This window comes from Panthera onca, chromosome B3 (assembly GCF_046562875.1).
Source record: "Panthera onca isolate mPanOnc1 chromosome B3, mPanOnc1 haplotype 2, whole genome shotgun sequence".
Classification (NCBI taxonomy): Eukaryota; Metazoa; Chordata; class Mammalia; order Carnivora; family Felidae; genus Panthera; species Panthera onca.
Window position 1 is genome coordinate 130,274,409 of NC_138344.1, and position 6,211 is coordinate 130,280,619.

The window sequence follows — 6,211 nt, forward strand, 5'->3', positions numbered from 1 at the left end:
TTGGATCATTTATCCTCATTACTCAAGGACCAGTGGGTCTAAGAATCTATCCTATGGGTATAGCCAGGCTTAAGATCATATTTTGGAAAATCTCATGGTAGGTTCAGTTATGTCCTGTGAACTATTTTAAAAGGTAGAAGAAAAGCTAACAAAATTTAGAGAATCAACTTTTTGGAAAAACGCTAATTATTTTAAAGTTTCGCAACAAAGTAGTGACCTTTAGCCATCTGGAAAACCAAATTGTGCAGAACACATCATTATGGAGAAGTAAGATGCTACACAAATCACATATTTCATGGCATCCAACGATGGTTTCCATACAATATCACAAGGAGCTGACAAATTTACCTGGATTTCTTCACCCATAAATGAATATGTTGTTGAGAGCTTACCTGGTGCCTATTTGTGTGTTTTCTAATTGGTATGCAACTCTTTCTCTGCCTCCCGTGATAGTTATTCACAGGCTGTTGCGTACTGATTTTCATATGCTTTCTTCCTGCCTCGGACCAATGAAGCAATAAATAAGGAGGGAAAAAAAGATAGGTCTCTCTAAACAGCACCGGAGCAGTAGTGCAGGAAATAGAAAGCAACTCCCCGAAGAAGCAAATGCATTCATAGCAAATTCCAACAGCAAACGAGTAGTGTCATCCAGCTAATTATATGTAATTGTCCCCTATATTGAAACAATAAATAATGTGGGAGGCCAGTGCTGCTCGTTGGAGATTACAACTCTATATAAATAGAAGGAAAATAAATGAGGAAAAACTGAAGATAGGTGGTAGACACTAAAATCATGGTCACAAGCATTTTATAGCACTGCCCACTGGCATAAGTTTTTCTACATACATCCATTGAATACTGCATGTAGGCATACCAAAGTTGGAATGGAAGTTGTAGTTTTCCAAATTCTAGGATAACTCTGAGCATTCCACCCAGTAGGATTAAGCAGCCAAAACCATTGTTAATAGTTTGGTCTTATTACCATGGCCACTTGACCAGGAATAACAAAATATCAGAATTTCTTGAAAATACGAGCATGTCTTAAAACGTGCCATAGAAAATGAGTAAATGTGGTCACTGTCATTGGATTGGTGTGACCAGGACATCCCTTGGTAACCATTCCCCTGTAATACAGACACTCTTACGCGTCGAAGGAATCTTTGTAATTTAGGACAAAAATTCCAAATGTCAGCAACAAAGCTACTAGTTCAATGGTATGGCATCCAATACTGATTATAAAGCCCCCGACTACTTCCTATAATTCACTCTCAGCTGCACAAGATCATGTCTCTCTGCATAGAAAAAACAGCGCTTAGCCTATCCCGCAATTTCAATTTATGCATGGACATGTCTTTCTCTATTCATATTACAACTAGCCTATCTTTCTTTTGTTTAAGGCAAAAGCCCAAGTTCTTTCTACTCTTCTCTAATCCCAACAGACCAAGGCCAACATTAAACCCACATATTTATAGAGACATGGCCCACCACCAATAATTGTCTTTATTCAAGGCAGAGAGCAGATAGGACCAAGATCCAAATTTGGCATTGCAGGGTCCCAGAAGGCTAGGCCCTCTACCATAATTGTATTTTCATGACTGTCTTTGATAATTTAAATTAGACATATTTTAGACGTAGTTGTTCATCCATATGTACATCCATTCATGTTCTTTTTTAACTTTCCCTTCCATTCAAAGAATATGTGTTGAGTACCTAATACACACTAGGCTCATGATAGGCCCCAGAGATACATAGATGAATAAAACATAACATCTCCCCTTAAGGAGCTCTTAGATGGGAGAAAATGAACTGAAATGCATTTTCCCCCTTATTAGCAATTCAGACCAGTTCATACATCATAACTTAGAAGTTGGAGGCGGAGAGAGAAGAAGCAATCAAAAGATACATAAACCAAATGCAGTGCATTAGGTCAGCTTGTAGTTTTATTGATAAAATAAGACAGCAAAAGAAAATACAGCAGTGTATGATAAAATGCTCAATTAAGTAAAATCAATGTGAAAGTGCATAGTATAGACTTATATTTTTCTGTTATCAGAAAATCTTTTATCTGATTTCCGGTCCACCTGAAATAGCTGTGGACAGTGGGAGAGGGGAAGAGATTGCAAGAGTAGCTTCAATGATAGTCGCAAGCTCTAAGATGGAAGCTTATGTCATCTGGTCTTCTAAGCCTTCTGCTTGACGACTTTAGACCATGTTGACGAGGTATTGATATTTCATGTTATATCAGGCAGACAAGCCTCCTGAAAGCTTGCCTAAGTGAGATCATCTCACCAAATCACATCAATATTTTGTAGGCCAATACTCCAAAGAGATGAGTTCAAAATCCGGCAAGAACCTTCTCTTCCACTTTAATTTTCTCTTGTGCTATCAAATCAATCCCAGACAGCATGCCTTCTTCATTCCCAGACATAATTTATTCTTGGACTTGGCCTCATAATGTCTTGTTTCTTCCCACAATTCTTATGTAGGAAGTATGCATTCAAAGGGGATTGTGTTTGCTTGCCTGCTTTGTGGGGTTGGAAAAGCTGTTGAGAAGAAGGTAAAGTCTATCAGTGTGTTTTCCTTTAATTAAGTAGAAGTTTAAAAAATTGTATAAGTTACTGTATCCTTGACAAATGTTGAATGAGTGCCAACTATGAAAAAAAAAATGTGTAAGGCATTGAGGACAATGGATAGGAAGAGAAGCATAAAAGTCAAACATGAGTGACAACAGTGAAATCTATTAGTTCTATGAGTAGTTATAAATCTATTGTCAGAAACTCCTGATGGGCCCCTTTTCAAAAATTATATCCTCTCATATGAAAGAGGCTAACACATGACAGTTTATCGTTAAAGATTATTCCTTTTAACAAATATTCCGTCATCTAATATAACACAAATGAGGACCTACATTGTGAAGTGACTGATTTGGAAGCCAATAGTCTTTGCTTCAGTACCATTTTTACCTACCCCAAACCCTATGCTTGAGAGTTCACATTATAGTAAAAGCCAAATGGATAAATAAAGAATCCAGAATTAGGAGGAGTGGCAGGATAGGCAAAATAAACATAACAACAACAATGGGTGGAAAAAAAAAGAAAAACGTACCCAGTCAATACATACAAAGATCCCAAATACTTACATGTAAGGAACACACAATGGCATAGGTAGTGGAAGTTTCTTTAGGAAGTATTTCTACAGAAGATGCATTTAGAGTTTATTTTAAAAGCCTGGGGAAACACAAAATGGTAGAAGGCAATGCACGGGCTACGCCCTGTGGTGTTTTCCTTTGACAAAGGAGTACCTTTAAAAATAGCCTGATGGACCACAAGCCCCAGGAACTAGCTGTTCATAGCTAATCATCCAAAGACTTGAAGACCCCAAGCTGTGCAAAGTCAATTCAACTTTGCCTAATACAGCCTGAAGCTACTTTAGTTAAACCTCAGTCATGTTGTTTCTAATGAAAGGGGCAAAACAGAATAAAAATTGCAAACCCAATTCAATATAAGTGAATAAAACTGTAAGAAGCAAAGTCACACAGCGGCCAATAATCAAGAATACTAACACTATTGTTTCTCTAGAAGCCCAAATTCTAAAAGATTATTTTATATTTGATTCAAAAATAAAACTCATCTGACTGGGACTCAAGCTTACAGCTTAATCAAATTGATGTCACTCTACTCACAAAGAAAACATGACATAGGAAACAAATTAAATGTCTATTAAAGCATATTTTAGGGGCACCTGGGTTGACTCAGTCGGTTGAGTGCCTGACTTTGGCTCAGGTCTTTGTTTCACAGTTCGTACTTTGATGACAGCTCGGAGCCTGGAACCTACTTCTGCCCCTCACCAACTCACACTGTCTCTCTCTCTCTCTCTGTCTCTCAAAAATAAATTTAAAAAATTACGAAAAATTTTTAAAAACCCACATTTTCAAAGAATTTGTTTTCCTAGAAAGACATAGAAAAAAATGCCTGCAGTATGGCAGGAAGTGAATAATAAGGAAGTAGAAACACCGACTTTTCCTCAGCAAGGCTAATTTGGCTACTGACTGTAGTGAATGCCTATCTTGACCATAACATGACACCAATACTGAGGCCTCCCTGATGGTACCATTCCTCACCTGTGCTAAACCGACCCCCTAACAACAAACTGACTGCTGGATCCTTTCATCATGGAGGCAGCAACAACTTCTTTACTGGAATAGACATGTATTCCAGGTATGCGTTGCCTTCCTTGCCCACAATTCTTCTGCCAACCTGTATAGGCTTGTAGAACATTTCACTCATCATCATGAAACCTCCTACAATAATTACTTTTGACAAAGGAACTCCAATCAATAAAGAAGCATACCAATGGACTCACACCCACAGAATTTACTCGCATTACCATGAATGTACCTCATCACCCAGAAGCAGCCAACCTGACACTTTGGTCTTTGTCCCTATTCCTGGCACAGAGCTCTTCGAATCCTGGGAATTTCTGAAGTGATAAAAGCTATAAAGATGTCTGGATAAGCACTAAAAACCCCTTTCAGCCACACCTGAGTTTATGTAAATGAGGTGACTTTGGGAAACATTTAAAGATGGGGCTAGTTGCCAAGGGAACCAATCAGGTGATTAGAAGGTTGGAATTTTCAGTCCCACCCCCTCGACCTCCAGGAACAGGAGAGGTGATGGAGGTTGTATCATTCGCAAATGGCCAAATGGTTTAGTGGGTCATATCTCTGTAATGACGCCTCCTCAAAAACCCAAAAGACAGGATTTGGAGAGCTTCCGGGTGGTTGTGTGGCAGGATTTTTTACCTCCATATCTGGGGTTCGTTGTCTCACCTCTTTGAAGAATGAAGAGGAGGACAGAAGAAAATGAGCAGCAGGCAAAAGTTTATTAGAGTATGAGATCAGAAAGGAAGAATAGTATGAAAGTTCTCTTTACAGAGGGAGGGGACATTCGAAAGTGAAGGCCCTCCACTGTAGGCAAGGGTCCTTGTTTTATTAGGTTCTGGTTGCCACCCTTTCCCTTCCCCCCCATTCCTTCTCAGGTTCTACCCTTATTGGCTTGATAACTGTAGGTGCTGGGTTGCCCATTCCTGATTGGTTCATTTCTAATGTATGAGGACTGGTCTATGGCCGTATCATTCCTTGTGGGTCCTACATTTTATGACCAGAAAATGGTCTACTCGTTTCAGTCAGGTCTTTTGTCAAATTCCTGAGGGGAACCTCAGGGGGAATAGGTGGTGACTATTACATTCTTAAGAGGAACCCCCGGAGGGGGGGTTACTGTGATCAGACACTCCCGGCATTGTTCCAGAATGTGTTTTTCCCCCACCCAGGGACCACAGGTCCTAATCTTTCTCTCTCTACCTACTGAGTCCTCTCTTTTCTTAACATAGTTGGGCATGTAGAAATGCAGTGAGAATGGCAGAGTCAGAGAGGACACAGAAGCTCTTTGCCCCTTCCCATATCCATCTTTGTCCTTGGCTTCTCCACCATCTGGCTGTTCCTAAATTATATCTTTTTTTAAAAATCATTAATAGCCAGTAATCCAGTAAATAAAGTGTTTCTCTGAGTTCTGTGGGCCACTCTATCAAATTAATTCAAACTCAACAACTTGGACTTGAAATTTGTGTCTGAAGTTGGGGAGTGGGCATCTTGTAGAACTTTCTTGAAAACAAAAACAAACAATCAAAAAGGAAATTATAGCCTCATGATTAGCTACGGAAATGATACAAATATTAAGATTATATTAAATATATACATATACTCACTGTATTTGCCACAGTCATTGTGGAGGATGCCTCTTATCAATTAACATAAATAATATACTAATTTTCCCTTTTTTATCTTTTTTGCTTATCACTGCATATACAATTAGCTGGTTGGCGACAGTTATCTACATAATTTAAAATTCAGATTAACAAACATTTGAGTAATTTTGTAACTGAATTAAAAGAGATAGGTGGGGCACCTGGGTGGTTCAGTCGGTTGAGCATCCAACTCTTGATTTAAACTCAGGTCGTGATCTCACGGTTCACGGGTTCAAGCCCCACATCAGGCTCTGTACTGACAGCACTGAGCCTGCTTGGGATTCTCTCTCTTTTCCTCTCTCTTTGCCTCTCCCCCACTTGGATGTGAACTCTCTCTCTCTCTCAAAATAAATAAACCTTAAAAAAAAAAAAGATAGTGAAGGGCACTTGGGTGGCTCAGTTAAGCGTC

General features: G+C 39.1%; 1 long non-coding RNA gene across 1 annotated transcript; it reads right to left on the minus strand.

Moving 5' to 3' along the window:
- Nucleotides 1-1,932: 1,932 nt before the first annotated feature.
- LOC132668527 (uncharacterized) lies at nt 1,933-4,564 on the minus strand. The gene is made up of 3 exons (XR_009605597.1): nt 4,398-4,564; nt 3,140-3,227; nt 1,933-2,543 (listed from the first exon to the last, which is right to left on the minus strand). It is a non-coding gene; the product is annotated as an uncharacterized LOC132668527 (long non-coding RNA).
- Nucleotides 4,565-6,211: the final 1,647 nt, after the last annotated feature.